This window comes from Erpetoichthys calabaricus, chromosome 13, assembly GCF_900747795.2.
Source record: "Erpetoichthys calabaricus chromosome 13, fErpCal1.3, whole genome shotgun sequence".
Lineage (NCBI taxonomy): Eukaryota > Metazoa > Chordata > Cladistia > Polypteriformes > Polypteridae > Erpetoichthys > Erpetoichthys calabaricus.
Window position 1 is genome coordinate 23,390,785 of NC_041406.2, and position 25,706 is coordinate 23,416,490.

At 43.3% G+C, this 25,706-nt stretch overlaps 1 protein-coding gene across 3 annotated transcripts in view; it reads right to left on the reverse strand.

Moving 5' to 3' along the window:
- LOC114664049 (CMP-N-acetylneuraminate-beta-galactosamide-alpha-2,3-sialyltransferase 1-like) overlaps window positions 1–25,706 on the reverse strand; it is a 400,960-nt gene that overhangs the window by 196,711 nt on the left and 178,543 nt on the right. For all 3 annotated transcript variants that reach the window (XM_028818032.2, XM_051936015.1, XM_028818033.2), the window contains exon 3: window positions 21,395–21,486. The gene's annotated coding sequence lies outside the window, so the exon portion shown is untranslated. The remainder of the gene's footprint in view (window positions 1–21,394; window positions 21,487–25,706) is intronic.

The window sequence follows — 25,706 nt, forward strand, 5'->3', positions numbered from 1 at the left end:
GTGGTTCCTGTAACCTTCGGGTATCCCAATCAGGATGGGAATCATAAGCAGTCCCAGCCTGGTATAGCCCTCATTTAGTCCACTTTCATTATGGCATCCCAGCCGGGTAAGGACTCCACCTGGTCATCTACAATGTATATCAAGAAATGAAATGAAGTTGACCAGACAGAACGTGAAATAGCTTGGGTTTATACCGTCTTCACTGAAATAAAAGTCAAAGTCAATTTAAAAATCACTGTGTGTTTTCTTTTAATATTTGCATTTTTCATACCGTTCCAACTTTTTCTGAGCTGGGGTTGCATGACATCTCGCTGGCAATAGGAGACACCACAGCATTACTGTGTAGCCTCGGAGGGAGCTGGAGCCGTTCCATCGCCTAGCGTTCTGCCCACCCGCACTCACAGTCTTTCTTGGAAGCTTGCCCGGCCAGTTCTTATCAGTTCTTATTATTTACTCTACTGAGAGAGACAGCAGTTGGGCAGCTGGCTGACGCTTTTTGAACCTTCCACTTGTTCAAGATGTGTGAGCCCACTGGGGTTTGTTTTTCTTTCTGGATTCATTTCATGCTGGTGGTTTTGTTTTCTCTGTTGTCTCTGCACCTTCAGGTTATCTCTCTACTCGTACTAAGATCCATCCATCCATCCATTAGTCTAACCCACTGAATCCGAACACAGGGTCACGGGGGTCTGCTGGAGTCAATCCCAGCCAACACAGGGCACAAGGCAGGAACCAATCCCGGGCAGGGTGCCAACCCACCGCAGGACACACACAAACACACCCACATACCAAGCACACACTAGGGCCAATTTAGAATCGCCAATCCACCTAACCTGCATGTCTTTGGACTGTGGGAGGAAACTCGTACTAAGATGTCTTTAAAATTTCATGGAGTGTTTACAGTATTTGGAGGCCAGAACTGCATTCTGGGACACACACCGTGGGACACACACCGTACTCAGAACCTTTCAGTTTCGGGACACTTTACTGGCTTGTAGATTTCATTTTAAAAGAATACACTTGCCATTTTTACCCATTCATCTATGCTTAATAACCCATCGTGATAAAACGAAAACATGTCTTCAGAAAGGTTTGCAAATATAATAGAAATTGAGAATTTTTATGACCTGGATGAGGTCCCCATGCAGTGTCCTTTGCCCGAGACCAAACAGGTTTAAACTCCTTAGTGTTAGTCCGAGGTGTTACTCTGTCCTCTTCTTCAGTCCTTTCATTATGTTATCCCAGCCTGGAAAGAGAACACTGGTCAGGGCGCTGCGACGGTGTGGGTCAGCTCCATGCTGCCACTCCTGTGTGGACGCCTTTTGAACCTGCTACCGTTGATAGTCATAACCGAGATGAGCCGGGCAAATGAGGACACACACATCTAGACAAGGGAGTAGGTGCAAAGCGCCAAGTACTTTTTTAAAGTCATCCAAAATCAAAATAGTGATCCTAAAGTAGTATATATTAAAATATATAAAATTCAACGTCTGTCTGTCTGTCTGTCTGTCCGCTTTTCACAAGAGAACTACTTAACGGATTTAGATCAGGCTTTTTTCTATAATTTGCTTGAACATTCCGGTTGATTTTACGACTTCTCTCATTGCGCTATGCATCATAGTTCGCTTGCAGGAGTGATTTGTTTTTGCCAATCTGAGAGAGACGCATCAGGCCACCTCCTCACTTACATGCCAGCCTCGGGGTGTGTACCTTAACTCCACTTAGCCAGTGAACGACAGAACTGCTTAACGGATTTAGATCGGGTTTTTCCTATAATTTGCTTGAACATTCCGGTTGATTTTGCGACCTCTATCATCACGCTAAGAATCAAAGTTTGCTTGCATCCATCCATCCATGTTCCAACCTGCTGAATCCGAACACAGGGTCACGGGGGTCTGCTGGAGCCAATCCCAGCCAACACAGGGCACAAGGCAGGGAACCAATCCCGGGCAGGGTGCCAACCCACCGCAGGACACACACAAACACACCCACACACCAAGCACACACTAGGGCCAATTTAGAATCACCAATCCACCTAACCTGCATGTCTTTGGACTGTGGGAGGAAACCGGAGTGCCCGGAGGAAACCCACGCAGACACGGGGAGAACATGAAAACTCCACGCAGGGAGGACCCGGGAAGTGAACCCGGGTCTCCTAACTGCGAGGCAGCAGCGCTACCACTGCGCCACCGTGCCGCCCAGTTTGCTTGCAGTACCGATTTATTTGGGCAAATTCGAGAGACACACAGTGGGCCGAGGGGGGTGGGGCCCTCCTCACGCACGTTCCAGCCTTGGGGCGTAACCTTAACTCCGCTTAGCCAGCGAACGAGAGAACTACTTAACGGATTTAGATCGGGTTTTTTTTCTAGAATTTGCTTGAACATTCCGGTTGATTTTGCGACTTCTCTCATCGCGTTAAGAATCATAGTTCGCTTACAGGAGTGATATATTTGTGCTAATCCGAGGCAGAGGCTGCAGGCTGAGGGGAAGGGGAAGCGTGACGTCAGGAGTAGGGAGCCAGGCAGGGCCCTCCTCACTCTCCTCTTTCAATATTAGACGAGCAAAGCCATGGCGGACAGCTAGTAACAAATACATAATCCAATAAAATCCATAGTGAATGTGGAAGTTAAAATAATCCATAATAAATATCCACAAAATAGGCAGGACACAAGTGGAGTGGTGGCTCTGAGGCTAAGGATCTGCACTGGCATCCAGAAGGTTGTCGGTTTGAATCCCCATTACTGCCAAAGGAGATGTGTCCTTAACCCATAAATTGCTCGAGGGGCACCATACAATGGCTGACCCTGCGCTCTGACGTCAAGGGGTACGAGATATCTAACAAATTTCTAATACAAGAAATTTTATAAGGTGAAATAAAGAACAAAAAAACAAAACTCAGTCCTTGGTACATTTCTTTATAACTGACGTCTCCCCCACTTACCCCACATGAGATCGTACAGACAGTGGAGACGTCCTGTCATCAGGTACAGCTAACCGTCTCTGACTCCTTACTTCTAAGAGTCACTTGACCAATGCTCCCTACAAACAGTCAGCCGGAGCAATCCTCTTGAGCTCCCCCTGAACGACGGCCCTACGCTCCTCTAAGGGGCTCTCCTCCCGGCTGCCTACCTCCTTTCTTTCCCCCGTGCCAGCTCTCTCCCATTCCGTCTTTGACCTCCATCTCTTGTGCTCTCTTTGTGTTTTTTTCTCTCTTTTCTCCTCTCTGTCTCAGGCCCCGCTGATATTCGGATTTCCTAATTGGGCGCAGGTGTAATGTGCACCTCCCTCCGAGGCAATAATGAGCCACCTGACTGACGCTCGTATTCACACGTGGATACGCAGTTAGTTGGCCACCCCAACCGTCCCCGGAGCGAAGTGCGTTCACACACACACACACACACACACACATGTGCCCGATCGGAGCCTGTGCTTTACACGGCACGATTATTTATTTAAAATTATTCCGACAACACAGACCACTTATCACAGACATCCATCCATCAATGACCAGAACTGCACACAATACTCCAGATGTGGCCTTACAGTGAATTACATAGTTTGACTTGACTTAAATTCAACTGTTTTAATGATATAACCTAACATTCTAATTGCCTAGTAGAGTCATTTCATCTTAATGGTGAATCGCCGACTTGAGTACGGGTCAGGTCAGAACAACAGAACCGCTTGGGATACTGGGTGGTAACCCCCCAGGCAGAGTCCCACCCACCGTAAATGACCATCTGTCTGCCACAGCCAAGTGTTACGTGGGCATCCCCCTTGGCCTGGTCCAGCCACTCAGGTCCTCAACACGCTGATTCACCTACCCTGTAGACACTTTGAAAGGAAATCCACGCAGACACAAGGAGAACATGCAAACTCCACACAAGGAGGACGGGGGACTTGAACCGAGGTCTCCTTACTGTGAGGCAGCTACGCTACCACTGTGCTACCTTGTCACCCATTTTGATTGCTTTTCACCTGATTTATTTGTACTTACAGTGTATGCGTTCACCCATATAACCTTCATGAGAGCTGTCTTCCTTATTATACTTAATACAAGGGGGCTTCGCTCCCTGCTCGCTTCGCTCGCCTACCCCCGGCGTTGGGTATCCCGAAATACATTAGTCGAGCTTGTTCGTTTTGGAGCCGTGCCTGCGGCATTTCAGACGCGCGTTGTAGGCACCTGCGTTCATTGATTTTATCCAGGCGGGCTTGTGTTTGTATATCCGTCAGTCGAGCTCGTTCGTTTTGAACCCGTGCCTGCTTTGCTTCCGCAGTCTCAGATGCGCGTTGTAGGCGCCTGCATACATTGATCTTATCCAGGTGGGCTCGTGTTTGTATCGTTGAGCTGTATTGTGTTTGAATTTGGTGTAAAGCATTCAGCGGTTTGTACAATCCCAAGCAGCACATTATTCCTAACTTCACTCCACAGTAGTGCCATTCACAATATGGCGGTGACGCCTGCGCCTTCCGTACTATGTCGGGTTTCACTATGCTGTGTAGGCGCCTTTGCCTTTCGTACTTTCCCGTGCCTTCCATACTATCTTTGTGGACCTGTGGGGCCTCCGTAGCCTCTTCTGTTTAAATCTGGGCTGCAGCGCAGAATCCTCTTTTTTGTGTGGCCGTGTCGGTAGCCGTTAGCTATGGGCGCGTTGTTGCTTCATTTCTGATTCACGTCAGTTGAGCTCTTTCGTTTTTGGGCCGTGACTCCTTCGTGCGTGGTGGATACGACTTCGCTTGCGGTGTGTGAGACGTGCGCTGTACACGCCTGCGCAGTACGTCTCATGGTTCCATAGCCGTGTACCTGCGTCCATGCCATCCGGTTTACCATTCTCAGTTAGTAATATGGATTGTGATTCTGTATTAAATGTATATATTTGTTTATCAACTTCAGTCAGTACTTTTGGATTTAGGTGTTATACAATACAATACAATACAGTTTATTTTTGTATAGCCCAAAATCACACAGGAAGTGCCGCAATGGGCTTTAACAGGCCCTGCCTCTTGACAGCCCCCCAGCCTTGACTCTCTAAGAAGACAAGGAAAAACTCCCAAAAAAACCTTGTAGGGAAAAATGGAAGAAATCTTGGGAAAGGCAGTTCAAAGAGAGACCCCTTTCCAGGTAGCTTGGGCGTGCAGCGGGTGTCAAAAATAAGGGGGTTGATACAATACAATACACAGAACTGAACAAATCCTCAATACAGTATAAAATAAAAAAAATTTTTAGAAGTAAAAAAAAAAAATTAAAATTTTAGAAGTACGGAGCAGAATTTAACAGTAGATGATATCATATAATAAAATTTAGATATATTTAGAGTCCTGGAGACCTCATCCATCAAGCTGCCTCCCCCATTTGGACCATTCCACAGCTGAAACAGCGCTGAGCCAGCCAATCCGATGAAAGGACCCCTCTTTCCCATGATTCTTGTGATCCTCCATCAGGGATGACTTTAGCTTAGGCAGGCAAAACACCTTGGTAGGTGGGCTGTGGCACCAAGTGCCACATTTGAGTACCGAGTAGAGAAACAGAATGTATCTTCTGGTCACTCGTTGTTTTACTTTGTAATTCAGTTTCATTATAATACAGCTATTATTCATTTTTGGGTTGTATAATATTTGTGGGGCGGCACGGTGGCGCAGTGGGTAGCGCTGCTGCCTCGCAGTTGGGAGACCTGGGGACCCGGGTTCGCTTCCCGGGTCCTCCCTGCGTGGAGTTTGCATGTTCTCCCCATGTCTGCGTGGATTTCATCCGGGCGCTCCGGTTTCCTCCCACAGTCCAAAGACATGCAGGTTAGGTGAATTGGCGATTCTAAATTGACCCTAGTGTGTGCTTGGTGTGTGGGTGTGTTTGTGTGTGTCCTGCGGTGGGTTGGCACCCTGCCCAGGATTGGTTCCTGCCTTGTGCCCTGTGTTGGCTGGGTTTGGCTCCGGCAGACCCCCGTGACCCTGTGTTCGGATTCAGCTGGTTGGAAAATGGATGGATGGATGGATAATATTTGTGGTCCTTTGATACTAGGACAGGTCAGGTTGGGGAGCATGTACTGGTACAGCACATTGCCAGACCCACCACATAACAAAACAGCTCGGGATCCTGGTTGACCTTCTATCTGCCACAGCCAGGTGTTAAAGCTGGTCCAGCCACTGGGGTTCTCAACAATGACCCCTGAGGAATCGCGCCACATGGCCGTAGTGCCGTAAATGACGCTCCTTCACAATGCAGGTAATGTGCCTCATTCATGACTCCGTGAGCAACACAAAGTCAAACCAGCGGTACTCAAGGATTCTCTGAAGAGACACAGTACTGAAGGAGTCCAGTCTTCATCTCAGGTCACTGGGTAGTGTCCATGTCTCACAACCATATAGCAAGACAGGAAGCACCAGGACTCTAAAGACTTGGACCTTCGTACTTTTGCATAGATATTGGGAGCGCCACAAACCCCTTTCCAGTGATCTCATAGCCCCCCATTGCTCTCCTAATCCGTGTACTGACTTCATAGGAAGAGCCACCAGAGACATGAATGTCACTGCCGAGGAAAGTAAACCTCTCGATGAGGTGGACATTCTCTCAGCAGGCAGGCACACTGAAGATGGCCATGCCCAAGAGGTCATTAAAGGCCTGGATTTTGGTTTTTATCCAGGATACTTGCAAGCCCAGACACTCAGCCTCTTGAGAGCCCTGATTAGAACCTCCATTGACTCCACGAGGATCACAGCATCGTCAGCAAAGTCAAGATCCGTGAATCTTTCTTCACCAACAGATGCCCCACAGCTGCTGGACCCCACGACCCTGCCCAACACCCAGTCCATGCAAGAACTGAAGAGAGTAGAAGAAGAACACACCCCTGACGACCCCCAGAATCAACTGAGAAGAACGCAGACCCTGCCTGCACGAAGCTGCAAAAAAAGTTGGCAACAACAACACAGAAGGTTCTGTCTGAGACGTATAAATACATCGCGTCATTACGATGGGGGAATATGTGACAGTTGTATTGTCTTTGCGAAAAATTGATGAAGAAAAGCACCAGGAATACTTTCATATGTCAGCATTTAAGTCACCACATCGAACCAACACTGAAGCTCTCACATTGGTCCTGTTGGAGCTACAATGCGGCTTCCCATCACACTGCGTTATCTGTTGTGGTATATAGCCGGGGCCTATGCCCTGTCAGGACATATCCAGAGCAGTGCTAGGTGGCAGCCCCCTCTGGGTTGCAGCTGTGCCTCGGACTCCCACAAGGCTCCATGGGAGCTGGAGTTTGGTGCAGCCCTGTTGGGTTCTATGGGCGTCGCCAGGGGGTGCTGCATCTGCTGCTGAGCCCTTATGGGCAGCTCCACACCCAGAAGTGCTGCCGGAAGTGGCTAAACAAGCACCTGGAGCACTGCTGGGTGCCTTATAAAAGGAGCCAGCAGCCACTACTCCAGGAGCCAGAGTCGGGTGGGAGAAGACGAAGCTTGCCAGGAGGAGTGGAGGAAGAGAAAAAGAAGGACAGAAAGAAGAGAAGAGTTTTGTATTTGTGGGAAACGGGGAAAGCGTTTCCCATGAGGGAAAAGAAAAATAAAAAGTGTGTGCCCATACTTGTGTCTCTGTGTCTGTCTGTATCGAGTTTGGGCAGAAGGAGCGCCCTCTACAGGCCACACTGTGTACTCCTTTTACCGGACATTTTCCGCTTTGCATGGACGTTTCTGTCTTGAATTGGCTTCCACTTCATGTCCACATCCACTTTCAAAGAGTTGGCGATTTCATGCCAGCTGTTCTGACTGGCATGTCTGTCACTATGGAGATGTCGATAAGAAAGAACGATACTGACGTGACATACTAAAACCCGAACACACTGGCCACCCAGATTTTTGCTGGTATTGTTAATTTCTGTAGACACGTCAAAAGAGCGCTGGGAATGCGTGGCAGCCATGATGCGTGCACAGAAGTGTTCTGAGCGTCAAGTATAATCGCGGCCCTTACCGTGAGGCAGCAGCACTACCACCGCGCCACCCCCAGCCTGATAGAGACATTAGGAAATTGTACTTAACTACTGACTGAAATGAACCAACCAACCGACCAAAAAGGAGGAAGACAGATGAACGAGGTGACCGGCATGTAAAGAACAAACCCTTCAATTTCATCATAATGACGAAGAGGCCACTTTCTCCATAAGATGCAGCCCACATTAAACGAGACGAGCCTTCTGCCTCCCCTCTGCCAGGGCAGCCGCCTAAACACGCCACACTTTTGGAATCTCTGCGCTTTTCAATTCGAGCTCTTTAACGCAGACTGGAAATCGACATTAATTTGAGCGCCTATTTGATGCTTGAGCGGCGTTTTTCATTCTTTGATAAATCTCATTTTAATGCGAGGGCTAGAATTTGAAAATGAACACCGCCTACACGTTCTGCATGAATATGAGGGAGGCTCAAACATCTTTAAAATGCTGATACAGTTGTAGCACCGAGCGAAGGGAATTGTGCTTTTGGAACTCTTTTTTTCTGATAAACAGGACAATTTGTTTGGTGCCTTGGGCACGGATTGATAAATCTCCCCTCACGATCAGACATGCAGAATGAGTTCACACCAGGGGTCGATAAGACAAATTAATAGGGGGAGCAAAAAAAAAGAAAACTTCAAAGTTCTATAAAAATTATACTTTAATGAGTGAAGGGAGAAAAAAAAAAGCGACGTTTTCAAGTAATTGGAAGAAAATGCGCCAGCGCCAGGGTGACACATCTAGCATTTAAGATGAAGGCCGGGAGGATTTAACAAGACAAAATGTCAGACAGGGAGTCGGATCATGATGAGGACACTGGCGTTTACTTGGTGGGACAGGTTATTCACGGTGGCCTGGTGATGGTGGTGGTGGGCTTAGTGCTGATGCCTTACAACTGCAGTGTCTTGGGTTCAAACCCTAATGAGTCTGTGTGGCGCTTTGGGCTTTTCTCTTGTATCTCAAAAGGACGTGCATTCGTTTGACTGGTGACACTAAACTGGCACAGAGTGACTGACTGTGCCCTTGTGATGGCAGTGCAACTTGTAGAGACCCCAGCCCCTGTAGCCCTGTATTAAGAAATGAATTAATGGCTACATTAATTCTATCTATCTATCTATCTATCTATCTATCTATCTATCTATCTATCTATCTATCTATCTATCTATCTATCTATCTATCTATCTATCTATCTATCTATCTATCTATCTATCTATCTATCTATCTATCTATCTATCTATCTAATCCTGCCAACTACGCTATCTATCTATCTATCTATCTATCTATCTATCTATCTATCTATCTATCTATCTATCTATCTATCTATCTATCTATCTATCTATCTATCTATCTATCTATCTATCTATCTATCTATCTAATCCTGCCAACTACGCTATCTATCTATCTATCTAATCCTGCCAACTATGCTATCTATCTAATCCTGCCAACTATGCTTCACCTAAGGTCTACACACCAGATCTTCGACAGCCTGGTCCTGGACTATATGAGTCCTCTTGTGAAAGACCACCTGGACCCACTGCAGCTTGCCTATCCGATAAAAACTGGAGTGGAAGATGCAATCAGCTAGCAGCTCTACAAGGCTTTCTCACATCTGGACAAAGCTGGCTGCATTGTTAGGATGTTCTTTATGGATTTCTGCAGTGACCATCCAGCCATTCCTGTTAAGGGGTACACTCAGAGATATGTAGGGGATGATTTAATGGTGTCCTGATAATGGACTGACTATCTGTCAGGGAAACCTCAAGGACTGTGTCTCTGATATGATGAGAGCAACACTGGAGCAGCACAAGGAACAGGCCTGTCTGTGTTACTCTTCACTCTCTAAACCTCAGAATACAAATATAACAGCAGGTCAAGTCACTGGCAGAAACTCTCAGATGATACTGCACTTATGGGGTGTATTGATAAGGGGGGATGAGACAGAGGAGAGGAGTCAGGGGGAGAAGTTTGTTTCTTGGTGCAAAGAGAATTGTCAGCAACTTAACATCAGCAAACCTAAGGAACTGCTTATTGACTTTCATCACACCAAAGAGCCACTGTGTGCTGTCACTAATCAAGGAGTGGACACAGAGGTGGTCCACTCCTACAAATACTTGAGGGTCCACATCAATGACAGGTTGGACTGGTCTCATAACACAGAGGAACTATAGAAGAAGGTGCAGAGCGGGCTTTTTATCCTTAGGAGACTGAGCTCCTGTAATGAGGGTAGTGACATCCTTCACATCTTCTACAGTTCTGTGATGGCCAGTGGGATGGAAACATTGCACATCCTCTCTCTGACACCATCACTGAGGACTTCTAGCCAACAAATAATCCAGCAAAAGTGTGTCAAGAAAAGAGATGGGGACTTTATACCAACAGCAATGTGCTTTAATGGTTCCTCACAGGGACTGCTCTCCTCTCTTTAACCAAGTCACAAGCTTTCTTCTTTTCTTGTAATTTCTGTGTGCATTTGAGATGGGGGCGGCACGGTGGCGCAGTGGGTAGCGCTGCTGCCTCGCAGTTGGGAGATCTGGGGACCTGGGTTCGCTTCCTGGGTCCTCCCTGCGTGGAGTTCTCCCCGTGTCTGCGTGGGTTTCCTCCGGGCGCTCCGGTTTCCTCCCACAGTCCAAAGACATGCTGGTTAGGTGGATTGGCGATTCTAAATTGGCCCTAGTGTGTGCTTGGTGTGTGTTTGTGTGTGTCCTGCGGTGGGTTGGCACCCTTCCTGGGATTGGTTCCTGCCTTGTGCCCTGTGTTGGCTGGGATTGGCTCCAGCAGACCCCCGTGACCCTGTGTTTGGATTCAGCGGGTTGGAAAATGGATGGATGGATGGATTTGAGATGGGGTGTTGTTTTTGTTACAACATTTCTGAATATTTTCTTAAGCTTCTATAGAAAAGTAAATTAACTTACTGAAACACAGAATGTGTTATCTATCTATCTATCTATCTATCTATCTATCTATCTATCTATCTATCTATCTATCTATCTATCTATCTATCTATCTATCTATCTAGATAGAGGGGCAAAGATGGCAAATGTATCTGTTTAAAACAAAATTTGTAATACAATAAAGTATGCTGAATGAGAAGGGTCTGAGTACATTCAGAATCCACTGTATGATTATATATAATTAAACTTATAATATTGTATCATAACTGTCAATGTACAATTATTATATATCATATAGTGCCTGTTTCTATCTATCTATCTATCTATCTATCTATCTATCTATTATATAGTGCCTTTCATATCTATCTATCTATCTATCTAGTAATCGGAGCTACACTGTGAGCCACCATGCCACCCTGCTTTATAAAATGAAACTTGTCAATACTATGACAGACATTCTTTGGAACAAACTGTCCAGTTATTAAAAAATACAGTCTTGAGAAAAAATCTGAGCTGACAATGGTTGGACAGAATAGGGCAAGGTCAAGTGGCTTGTTGCAGGTCACTCCGGCATGCATCAGATTAGAACGTAGTGACCTTCAGGCTTCAAAATGGATTCTTTAACCCTCATCATATGCCGCCTTTATAACCCCCCGTTCACTTTTAATTTTCATGGCACACAGTGGGTGCTTGTCTGACACGTCTTCCTTCATGTTGAATTTAATGTACACACAGATATCATGGAGGACACTTACAACTTGACAGTGACGGGTATTTAAAAGCTCAGATAAAGCACCCTTTGTTGTCAGCGTCAGGGGTTTCTGTGCTCGATGTCCTTTGTGCAGTACAGTCAATGAGGGAGTGTAAACGCCTTTCTAGGATCAATTCTAGTCACACAGTTCATTCTTTTTTTATTCTCCTTCAGAAGATCCCACTGTTTAATTATGAATAAATGTATGTTGTTAACTTTTAAAGGTTTGGACAATTAATCACAATAACAACCTAAAGACAGGGCTATTTTCAGCAAGATTCTCACTCAATTGGTGGTAAATAACACAGACAGATCACAGAAGCAATTAGCAATAGTAATCAAAATTCTACACGTATGTTTGAAAAGATTTCAAAGTTCTTTTATGAGAGGCGGCAAAACCCAAAGGGCAGTCATGAAAGTGTGCAGGCTGATTGCTTTCTGTTATTTACTTCAATCACAAATTTATCAGAATGCCACAGATTGGGAATGCTGAGCTGCCGAGGCTGGGCATGGAGGAAGGCTTGGCACAGAGCTGGGCAAGGTAGAGCAGTAGTGACCAGTAAACGGGTTGGCTGACTGTACTAGAAGGTCTGGTATAGAATGTTTTATATATACTGTATAAATATTTTATGTGTATATACTTATAAACATACATGTACTGTATGTATGTTTGCGTATGTTGTAACCAATATAAGGTGCAACCAAACTCCAGACACAATCACACCCAACAGGTTCAAGTATTGTCCCTTTTATTAATCATAGCACCTTAATAGACAGTGTTAATGTTTGTTATGTACCATCTGTTGGAATCACAAATGCATTGCATTTTATTACTAAAAGTGTTTGTAATGTGCCATCTGTTGGAATGACAGATATATATATATATATATATATATATATATATATATATATATATATATATATATATATATATATATATATAGTCATGCATGTGTATTGGAGGACTTCCTCACTGGCGCTAACGTTGTCAGCTCCTTCTTTTTCCACAGTGCAGAGAAGCATTTGACCCTGCACCCTCTGGTCCAGTCACTATAAAACCCCTGGCATCACGAAAGAAGAAGTCATTACTGGTTCAAGCAAAGTGACATACGGAGATCCGCTAGAGGCGACTACAAGCTTCCAGCGCTTTATCAAACTGAATTCCCGCATTTGGGATAAACATCGAAGAGTGTCTTTTCTTTTCTGCTTTGTCCTGCTGCAAAATTTGTTCCTCTTCCTTCATCTGCAGAACATAAGACTGACAGCCATTCTACCTCTGATGTCACGTTCGTCGTCTGCCCTCCTGGACCTGCCCCTTCCTGCCTGGAAGCCATCTGACCAGCAGTTTGACCATCTTGGAGTTAGTTCAGTTCTAAAGTGCAGTCTGAAAAGATCTTTCCACAACCTATTGCATGTTTTCCTTATTTATTTTGGCTTCTAATTATACGGGGTCACCAGGATGGTTCTCAATTCTGTCACATTGTTGTGTCTTCTTTTATTATATATTGTGGGGAACAGCCCAGACACAGACAGGTAGACATCATTTTGTACCCAACACACATTTATTTACACTAATATATACAATATTAAATGCCACACAACCCCAAAACTCCCCCAAATTCACAGGCCAAACCACACAATGCCTCTCATCTTCAGGACGCCTTCTGTCTCTCCTCCAAGACCTCATCCAACTTCCAACCGATTCCAGCCATCTTGCGGAGGGAGGCGGCCCCTTTAATGAGCACCCGTATGTGTACCAGGTGTGTCTCGGCAATCTCCCGCCGGCACTCCCCAGTGTGGCGGAAGTGCCGGCTGCGTACCCGGAAGCACTCCGAGTGTCCCCACTCGTCTTCCCCCCAGCACTTCCTGGTGTGGCGGAAGTGCTGGGGTCCAGGGTTCTCCAGGCATGGGGGCGCCCCCTGGTGGTGACCATAGGCCCCTACAGCTCTGTACCCGTGGTCCCCCTCGTGGTCTGGAGGAGGCGTGAGCCCTCCTCCTGTCTTCCTGGGTGTCCCGGCTGGGTGCCACCCACAGCCGCGTGCCACAATATATATATATAGATATAGGTATATATATATAGACACTATAAATATATAGATATCCATCCATCCATTTTCCAACCCGCTGAATCCGAACACAGGGTCACGGGGGTCTGCTGGAGCCAATCCCAGCCAACACAGGGCACAAGGCAGGAACCAATCCTGGGCAGGGTGCCAACCCACCGCAGGTGTATAGATATAGATAAATATATTTATGTAGATATATATATATATATATATATATATTTATGTATATATATATATATATATATTATATATATATATATATATATATATATATATATTTATTGTGGTGGACGGCTGGAGATCCTGCCCAACCGGGACACCTGATGGGACTGGGAGAGGGACAATACCTCCCCTGAACCACGAGATGGCAGCCATCCCGGTCTACATGGGGGCCACAGGATCACAGCTTAAAAGTTCAACCCTGTTGGTGCCCATGGCCACTGCCAGGGGGCGCCCGAAGGATTGTGGAGCCATGGATTGCAGCACTTCTACCATACTCCAGAAGTGCTTCCAGAAGAAATTCCAGGCACACCCAAAGTGCTTCCGGGTGCTCAAGCTCCACTTCCACCACACCAGGAAGTGCCCCCGGAAGATCGCCAAGGAGCACCTGAAGCACATCCGGGTTGTTATAAAAGGGGCCGCCTCACTCCATTGGACGAGCCAGAGTCGGGAGGCAGAGGGCCGAGCTTGTGACTGGAGGAGTGAAGGCGGCAGAAAGAGAAGAGTAACAGAAGGAGGAAGAAAAAGGACTGAGCTATCGTTGTGGTGATTAGTGTACTGAGTGTGCTGTGCTTAAGAAAAGAACTGTAAATAAACGTGTGTGTTTGTGGACATCAGGTCTCATTTCTGTCTGTGTACGGGCATCTTTTACAATATATATATATATATATATATATATATGTATAGATAGATAGATAGATAGATAGATAGATAGATAGATAGATAGATAGATAGATAGATAGATAGATAGATAGATAGATAGATAGATAGAGATAAATATATACATGTAGATATATATAAAGATATAGAAATATTTGTAGCTAGAAATCCACAAAGGGAGAAAAAAGGCCATGTATCTTAAATATGCATCTGTATCACAGACCTTCACTTCTCCGTCTCTTTCTGTCTCTCTCTTTCTTTCTCTTTCTCCCTATATATATATATATATACTGTATATAGATACAGTATATTCAGTTCCTCCTCTCCTTTGCACCCCATTGTCCTATGAACTGTCAGGACCATAGGTGGGAGCATTCTGCTCTGATCAGAGTCCTCTCCTTTTTTGAACCAAGCATCGTGCACTTTGGATATCCATTGTAGTCCATTCCCAGACACCATCCCACCATCCACTTTTCTGTCTCCCTCTTATCCTCGTTCCTCCATCTCTTTGAAGCATTGCTGTCTTTACTGATCCTTCATCCTTCATCCTCAGAGCTATCCAAACATTGCCAGTTTCCTCACTTTGATCTTGGCCTTGTCTGTTGCTCTCCTGATCTCTGCCTTCATGTATGTTCAGTTACTGTGCCCTGTGTCACCGATGGGCTTACAATTGGATTAGGTGGCTTTGAGAATGTTATGTCATTGTGAATGGTGCACTCACTGAGGAGGGGCTCACAGCGCTCACTCACACAGATTTCTAAATGTAACGTGGCTTCAGCAAACCTTACAGCTTTAGTAAACATGAGCACATGTACCGGGTCAGTGTACAAAAGCAGGGTCATAATGTACCTCACCACTAATACAAAACAGGAGGTATCACAGAGATCTGCTTATGGTGGGAACCTATGTGTTTCAGTCTCAGGAGGACATATGCGTGGGACTATTAAGTGTAATCGCTTACACATTAACAGGATCTGAAGCTCAGGTCACTGCAGACACTTTCCGGTTAACCCCCACACCACCAAGTACTGTCAGACCACCTGAAAGAGAAGTTCAGCTTTCAGCAGTGGGCTGCTCTTTATGCAGGTTCCCAGTAATTCCTTTTTATGGTAATGTGAAGATAAATGTTGGCGCTGCCAGCTGTGATTGCCCAGTCAGTCACTTTCTCCTGTGAATGCTGATTAGTCATTAAATGACAGACTCCTTTAAGGACACCTCCGCTTAGCCTTAAATATTAGAATCGAGGCATTTAAAGCAAGTCTAATACTGAGCCGTCCTTAAAGGATCCCAGGATGTCTTCTTTATACCAATGGAATGGAATTAGCAGGACAAAAACCTGACATGTTATACGAAGTGCTTCGAAGTAACTGATTCTTTTGTGACAACAGATGAGAACTACATGCATGACTGCTACAAAGACCAACAAAATAAACATTCAGATCTTCATTATTATACAATCACAGTAAGAGTTCATGGGTGGCAAGGTGGGCATACAACAGGGCTGAAATAACAGAAGAGTCACTATGGCTGTGGAGTCTGCAACGACTTCTAAAGTGCATGCAGATCATGTTGACTGTGGACTCTAAACTGAATGAGTGTGTGTGTGTGAGAGAGAGAGAATATTCAATGGTGGACTGGGGGTCCCGTCTAGGCTTGGTCTGACTTGATATTTCATGGCTTAAGGGTATAGGCTTAGCACCCCATGACCCAAACAATGAAGTCAGTGAGTTTGAGTAGATCTGTATAGGCCTGAACTCTCTTAATGATGAATGTTAACTCCCTTTTAAGATCTTTGCTGATCAGATTGTACCAGTGTTCACGTTAATGTTTAATCTCTCCACAACACAGTCCATCATAATAACGTGCTTTAAAAGATCCACCATTGTCTCTGTATCTAAGAAATCACATCCAATCTTCCTGCATGACTTCCGTCCCATTGCACTAACTCCTATTGCAATTACAAGCATTACATACACTCTGCCCATAAAACTAGATCCCTTACAGTCTACATAATCGCTCCAGTAGATCCATGGATGATGCCATCACCTTCAGGCTACATACAGTTCTCCCCACTTGGAGAACAGGAGGAGGAATTATGTGTGAATGCCATTCATAGATTTTAACACAATGAACCCCTCCAAGCTCATCATCAACAGTGCATCTGAACACTTCACTATGCAATTAGTTTTTGACAGGAAGGCAGTTCATGCGGTAGGCCACATGTCATCATCCCTTACTCTCCACACAGGGGCTCCTCAGGGCTATGATCTGCTGTACCCCCCTACACGTATGACTGCATGGCTGCACACAACTCTAACACCGTGGTCAAGTTTGCTGACACTGCTGTGGCAGGCCTAATCTTTAACAATAAGGAGCAATCTTACCTGGATGAAATGGAGAGACTGTCACACAGGTGTCTGGACAACAGCCTACTCCTAAATGTCAGCAAGATAACGGTGCTGATAGGAGGCTTTGGGAGAAAACAGCAGAGGTACCACCACCACCACCACCTGAGAATTAACAACACTCAGGTGGAGAGTGTGGACAGTTTCATATACTTTGATGTTCTCATCACAGAAGACCTGACCGGGTCCAAGCACATTCAAATCTTGGTGAAGAAGGCATAACATCTTTACCAACTCAGATGCCTCAAGGATTTTAGGCCGTTCTCCCAATCACTAAAGAACTTCAACATACCCATCCATCAAAGTATCATAACAGGAAGACTTGGTTGAAAACAGCATGTCACTGGACCACAAGGCTCTACAGAGAGTGGTACTGTCAACTAAATTCAGTCACTTTGGTGTAGACTCTCTAACTTCCAAGTGATGTCAGACCAGGGCAAAGGAAACGATCAGAGATAGCAGCCATCATCTCTGTGCTGCGGTTAAGGAAAAGCTACCTGAAGCCAAGACCACTGGCACCTCCTTCTAGATGGGCATCTTGAAGATTTGAAAAACAAGGATGGACTAGGACAAGTAAGGAGACCACAAGAGACATGCCAAAAAAAAAAATTTGTTGCCAACAGAATCATTGTGCCAAAGTACAAATATAAAAATTCATAATAAATAATGAAATAAATTGATACTTTCTGAAAAAACATGGGGATGGATATTTGAGGAGTAAACTGCAAGACAACGATTATATTTTCAAATTATGTACATTAAAGAACCATCAACAACTAATCAAACCAAATTAATAATACATTGAACAATTATTATAAAAGTAAAGTTGAATACAGTAAATCGGACTCTACAGCTGCATGAATAAAAGGTAAAGTACCACTACCAGTTAGCGGAAGTAGTCCAAAAGTTGATAGACATTGAAATCGAATATATTGAACAATCTACTCTAGAAATCTAATACTTGTATGCAAAATTTGATTGACCTAAATGAAAGCGTTCTCAAGTTATCGTGTTTACACACAGACACAGACAAAATTCGAAAAATGGTATTTTCAGATTCAGGGAGGTCTAAAACATCAAATCAAAATCTCAAAATTGAATTTTTGGACGATTACAATACTTCCCCTACAAGGAAGTAAATCAGACTCAGGAAGGTCTAAAACGTTGAGATTCATCAAAATCTTGAAATTGAATTTTTGACCGATTACAATACTTTCCCTACGAGGAAGTAAATCGGACACAGGGAGGTCTAACACGTCGAGGTTCATCAAAATCTCAAAATCGAATTTTTGGACAATTATAATACTTTCCCCATGAGAAAGTAAATCAGACTCAGGGAGATCTAAAATGTCGAGATTCATCAAAATCTCAAAATTGAATTTTTGGATGATTACAATACTTTCCCTACGAGGAAGTAAATCGGACTCAGGGAGGTCTAAAACGTCGAGGTTCATCAAAATCTTGAAATCGAATTTTTGGACGATGATAATACTTTCCCTACGAGAAAGTAAATTGGATCTAAGGGAGATCTAAAACGTTGAGATTCATCAAAATCTTGAGGTCGAATTTTTGGATGATTACAATACTTTCCCTATACTTTGTATATAAGAAAGTACAAAGAACTATCATTGCTATCAAAGCTATGAGTGCCCAAACCCATAACAAGTGATAACAGTAGCTAACACACATGAATACAACGCTTATGGCACACTGAGGGAACTTTGGTTTGCTTAAATCGCCTCATGTGTGATTGGCAGAGCCTTTTTTGTAAACGAGAAGGTGGCGGTAGGCATATGTTGCATTTGGATCAAGTTCGACATACTGTGAAGGTATACAGAGCCTGAGAGTCCTAGCACTACAGTATATCCATCCATCCATCCATTTTCCAACCCGCTGAATCCGAACACAGGGTCACGGGGGTCTGCTGGAGCCAATCCCAGCCAACACAGGGCACAAGGCAGGGAACCAATCCTGGGCAGGGTGCCAACCCACCGCAGGACAACTACAGTATATGTTTTGTTGAATTGGTGAAAAAATACACAATTTAAAATCAGAAATTGACAAATCGTCAAGTATAGCATTAATAATTCTTCACATGTATATAGTGCTTTACTCATCACTCAAAGTGCTTTGCAAACTTCGCACAGAGAGGACCTGGCACACAAACCCATGATCTCGTTATTGCAAGGCAGCGGTGCTACCCTCAAACCCCCAGTACAGGCGAACTGTACTGCATAATAATGTTCTTGACAGTTTAAAATGACAAACAGAATTTCCACAATCGAAGAATATCATCCGCAGGTTAATAACAAGCTCTACATTCTACTATAAAGCTGTTATATAGTCCCGCAAACCGATCAGTGTTTAATTTGATTTGAGTTTTAAAGAAAATTCCAAACTTTCTGCATGTTTTCATGAACTGCAGTCTTTCTAACAATGTTTAGAACATTAACACCGACCAGGCTTTGACCTCCTCTTCTTCACACTCTCCTGATCTACCTTCTCCTGATTGTGTCTGCCAGAGCGGTGATTCCGAACCACTGGTGTTCTTCTAATCTGAACGTGGGAGCTAAAGCAGGATGATCGCCCGTGTCGTGGCTCCTAACGGCTCAGATTCTGAATGAAGTCTTGAGACTGTACCTGCCTTCTCTACATATTAGTTCTGCTGTTTTCCTTGGAACCTGTCTCTCACACAATTCTGTGACACAAGCTTGACAATACCTTTATAAAAAAACAGCTCTTCTTAAACTGCAAAAAATATTCTCATTGAAAATGAGATGTTAGATGTAACTTTTTTTGTAATAGAAATACAGGTACAAAAATCTGAATGAGAATGAGTTGTTAGATAAAGATGAAGGCGCGATTCCAAAATGCTTCTGCCACATAATTTTTCCCAACTTTCTCCAGGATTGCTAATTTTTCTTTCTGACACCGTTTGTCACGTTTTTTTTTTTTTTTTTGTTCATCTCAAAGAAAATTTTGAGAAGACTTTGAAACTCGAACACTACGGGATCCACACACGACACAACTAGCCACAGGTGGAGCACTGACTCAGAATTCGGCTGTGAGTCAGATGTGGTGCTGACACTCTCGCCGAGACTGCCCAAGACTGGAAATTTCACAACAGACTCTCTGGTTTTTTCGAGACAGCCTGTTGCAGGTTCCCCGTGACTCAACATGGAAAGTATAGGTGCAGCATTACGTAGTTTTTTCATCGCATTATTAACTTCAGTGGATATTTTTGGTCAAAACAATGTTTGCTATACTGAAATTTACATTTTGTTAAGATGAACTTTGTTTAACACAATGTTGTATGAACATTTGTTACTTCGGTATTTGCTATAATGGGATTTTACTGGTATTTAAGTGTATCCCCCCTTTTCAATTGAACTCCCTGCAGACTAACTTATGAATTCTGATCATCTTCTTCCTATTTATCTTCAATTTCCAAAGCCCTTCTACCATTCTCCCAACTTCCTCTCCACTTCCTCTTTTCTGGTGCTACATAACACAATATCAACAGCAAATAACACAAACCTCTGGGTGGTGGTCTTTAATCACATGACTCAACACATCCATAACCAGATCAAAGAGGCAAGGACTTCAAGAAGACCCCTGGAGAAGACCTCCTCTAACTGGAACCTTTTCTGTTACCCCAACACAGCTCTTTTAACCCAAGTCCTGGACAATCTTCACTCACACACACTTCTGTGGTCCTCCTTTCTCTATCTTGTATGTCTACACCTCTTGACATGGCTCTCCATCATAAGCCTTCTCCAAACTGATAAACACCACTTGCAAACCCTTTCTGTCTTGATGCTTTCTATGAGTGTCTCAAAGCAAAGACAGTGTCAATTGTAAACAGATAAGTTGTAAACGACTATAATATAGATAATTAATAAGTTGTCTCTTTGAAGCTTTCTAAATATAACTTGCATCACAGCCCACCTAAAGTCAGACCCTGGTGATGAGCTCAGGGCCGTCTCACTGTACATAACAAACGGAAAGTCGACATGTCCACACACTGCCAGGGTGAGACTTTATCTGAGAGACAGAAAACAAAACAATCACCACTTCACCCTCGGCTCATGATCACTTGGAAAAAGGGATATAATTATATTATATAACTAGATGGATTCATATTTTGAAAAGGTCAACACAATCAGTCTTTATTTGATATAATACTGTTAATAGCACACTCCATCACAAGACATTTAATAGAACAGACAAGCCCTAAAACACCCAAGTGAGCAAGCCAATAAAAACAGCAAATCCAAAATATACAGAGGGATACCAGCTGGAGCTCGGACACAAGTTTGGGAAAACAAAAAGTTGGCCTGAGCACCCGAGCTTCCAGCTACTGAGTGTTGGTATGATACCTTCTCAAAAGACCAAAAATGACAATCAAAGCAAAAACAACACTCACCAACATCTACGGCAAATGTCTGCGCAGTACGTGTCTGATGCAGCTCCTTAGCGCCTTGTGATGCTGGCCTCTCGTTGTCATCAAAGCAAGTCCTAAAACAGGGACAAGGATGTGTCATCAGGTCTGGAAGACGGTCCAGTGTACAAATAATCCAAATTACTATAAATTATTAGGATAGATAGATAGATAGATAGATAGATAGATAGATAGATAGATAGATAGATAGATAGATAGATAGATAGATAGATAGATAGATATGTAAGGCACTATAAGATAGATAGATAGATAGATAGATAGATAGATAGATAGATAGATAGATAGATAGATGTGAAAGGCACTATATGATAGATAGATAGATGTGAAAGGCACTATATGATAGATAGATAGATAGATAGATAGATAGATAGATAGATAGATAGATAGATAGATAGATAGATAGATAGATAGATGTGAAAGGCACTATATAATAGATAGATAGATAGATAGATAGATAGATAGATAGATAGATAGATAGATAGATAGATAGATAGATGTGAAAGGCACTATATAATAGATAGATAGATAGATAGATAGATAGATAGATAGATGTGAAAGGCACTATATAATAGATAGATAGATAGATAGATAAATAGATAGATAGATAGATAGATAGATAGATAGATGTGAAAGGTGCTATATAATAAATAGACTATATGATATATAATAATTGTACATTGACAGTTATGATACAGTATTATAAGTTTAATTATATATATTCATACAGTGGTTTCTGAATGTACTCAGACCCTTCTCGTTCAGCACACTTTATGGTGTTACAGATTTCTTTTTAAACAGATACATTTGCCATCTTTGCCCCTCAATCTAAATAGATAGATAGATAGATAGATAGATAGATAGATAGATAGATAGATAGATAGATAGATAGATAGATAGAAATATTTGACAGGCACTATATGATATATAATAATTGTATATTGACAGTTATGATACGTTATTATAACTTTAATAATATATATTTATACAGTGTATTCAGAACGTTCTCAGACCCTTCACTTTATTGTGTTGTCGATTTCATTTTAAACAAATACATTTGCCATCTTTGCCCTTTAATCTACACTCAATAACGCATTATGACACGGTGAAAATGTCTGAATACTTTCTGGATCTACTGGTGGTCTGGTAGGTAGATGTGAAAGGCGCTATATGTTAGACAATAGATGAAATACAATTTATTAGAATATTAGATAGATGGATTTGAAAGATGCTATATAATAGGTACTTAAAAATTTTAAACTAACAGTTATGATACTTTATTATGGCCCTAATAATTCAAAATAATTCAGAGCCCATTTATTTTGATTGATCCTTTTCACATTTTTCTAATTGTCTGTCCATACTGCATCGTTATTATTATATGATCAGTTATATTTGGGTTATGAATACCTCTAAACATTCCAAAAAGTCATATTGAGATATTTGGAGCCTGCGCTCTGTCATATTAGTTCATAACGTAATTTTAATATGATTATTTCTGCATCGCACCACCAAAGAAAATGGAAAAATATCGCGCTCCATTTACAGAATCTAATTAGTCGAAGCACCCACTTCACCTGTGGTGTGAAGGCCTTCATAGCTAAAATTTCAGGTTTCATTCATTAAGTGTATACAGAACATTAATATTAATCACATTATATAAAACCAGCGCTTTATACCTTTATGATTACACGCATCAGTTAGCACATCTCTGTTGGTAAGCTACATTGCCAGCCATGAGTTTGTGCTGCTAACAAGATGGGCTTTCTTTTCATTCTTCATTCTTACTTTGGACAATCAGAGGAACTGTCTGGGCATTTGAAATTAAAGTTTAGAGCACTCATCATGGTATAAAAATCACAACGTTTCAATTTATCCTTACTGTGGAGGAGGCAGCAGCTTTGCCGCCTGTCACTGTCTACACTGTGTGCAGATGGCATGTTCTCTCGTACCAATGCCTCCTCTCTGCTCGTATCCTGCTAAGGCCCTTTAGGGTGGCGCAGTAGTCAGAGGAGCTTCCTCACAGATTCAGTCATCCCGGGTTCACCTCCTGCACGTGGTTGTTGTTTGCATTTGCTCTCCATGACTGGATTCTCTTCCCACCTCAAGACATGTGTGTCTGATGGATTGGTGATTCCCACTTATCCCAGTGGATGTCCAGGCCTGACAGCCACCAAGTGCCCAGTGCGGCCTCAGTGAAGTTCCCTGCTCCCCTGAACTGGATTAAGCAGGTTTGAGAATGTAAGGGTATACAGACAGTGGGGTACAAAGGAGAAGTCAACTCTGTAGAGTGTGCCAGTCCAGCAGGGGTTGCTGCTGAGCCAATCTGGAGTTTCCTGTTCCTCTAACCTTTAGGACTGGGCCATCAGGTGATATGGGAAAAGCATGCAGACTGCAAGGAGACAGCGACTAGACTGTGTTTTAAAGAATGCTGTCTCTGAGAGCTGTGAGGCAACATCATGCTGCTCTCAATCTCCATATACAGTGGTGTGAAAAACTATTTGCCCCCTTCCTGATTTCTTATTCTTTTGCATGTTTGTCACACAAAATGTTTCTGATCATCAAACACATTTAACCATTAGTCAAATATAACACAAGTAAACACAAAATGCAGTTTTTAAATGATGGTGTTTATTATTTAGGGAGAAAAAAAATCCAAACCTACATGGCCCTGTGTGAAAAAGTAATTGCCCCCTTGTTAAAAAATAACCTAACTGTGGTGTGTCACACCTGAGTTCAATTTCCGTAGCCACCCCCAGGCCTGATTACTGCCACACCTGTTTCAATCAAGAAATCACTTAAATAGGAGCTGCCTGACACAGAGAAGTAGACCAAAAGCACCTCAAAAGCTAGACATCATGCCAAGATCCAAAGAAATTCAGGAACAAATGAGAACAGAAGTAATTGAGATCTATCAGTCTGGTAAAGGTTATAAAGCCATTTCTAAAGCTTTGGGACTCCAGCGAACCACAGTGAGAGCCATTATCCACAAATGGCAAAAACATGGAACAGTGGTGAACCTTCCCAGGAGTGGCCGGCCGACCAAAATTACCCCAAGAGCGCAGAGACGACTCATCCGAGAGGTCACAAAAGACCCCAGGACAACGTCTAAAGAACTGCAGGCCTCACTTGCCTCAATTAAGGTCAGTGTTCACGACTCCACCATAAGAAAGAGACTGGGCAAAAACGGCCTGCATGGCAGATTTCCAAGACGCAAACCACTGTTAAGCAAAAAGAACATTAGGGCTCGTCTCAATTTTGCTAAGAAACATCTCAATGATTGCCAAGACTTTTGGGAAAATACCTTGTGGACTGATGAGTCAAAAGTTGAACTTTTTGGAAGGCAAATGTCCCGTTACATCTGACGTAAAAGGAACACAGCATTTCAGAAAAAGAACATCATACCAACAGTAAAATATGGTGGTGGTAGTGTGATGGTCTGGGGTTGTTTTGCTGCTTCAGGACCTGGAAGGCTTGCTGTGATAGATGGAACCATGAATTCTACTGTCTACCAAAAAATCCTGAAGGAGAATGTCCGGCCATCTGTTCGTCAACTCAAGCTGAAGCGATCTTGGGTGCTGCAACAGGACAATGACTCAAAACACACCAGCAAATCCACCTCTGAATGGCTGAAGAAAAACAAAACGAAGACTTTGGAGTGGCCTAGTCAAAGTCCTGACCTGAATCCAATTGAGATGCTATGGCATGACCTTAAAAAGGCGGTTCATGCTAGAAAACCCTCAAATAAAGCTGAATTACAACAATTTTGCAAAGATGAGTGGGCCAAAATTCCTCCAGAGCGCTGTAAAAGACTCATTGCAAGTTATCGCAAACGCTTGATTGCAGTTATTGCTGCTAAGGGTGGCCCAACCAGTTATTAGGTTCAGGGGGCAATTACTTTTTCACACAGGGCCATGTAGGTTTGGATTTTTTTTTCTCCCTAAATAATAAAAAATACCATTTACAAACTGCATTTTGTGTTTACTTGTGTTATATTTGACTAATGGTTAAATGTGTTTGATGATCAGAAACATTTTGTGTGACAAACATGCAAAAGAATAAGAAATCAGGAAGGGGGCAAATAGTTTTTCACACCACTGTAATTACATTCAAAGGAAGAACGTGAGGCACATGGCAATCTTGGCGGACTACTTCTCTCGTGTTCTTTATTGGGTTGGGTACACCGAAAGGGAAGGCAGTCAGGACTGGTGGCAAAGGCTTTGGAATATTCCCATGAATTGCCGGGGACTCACACTATGAAGCATCTCAGTTTGAAGAT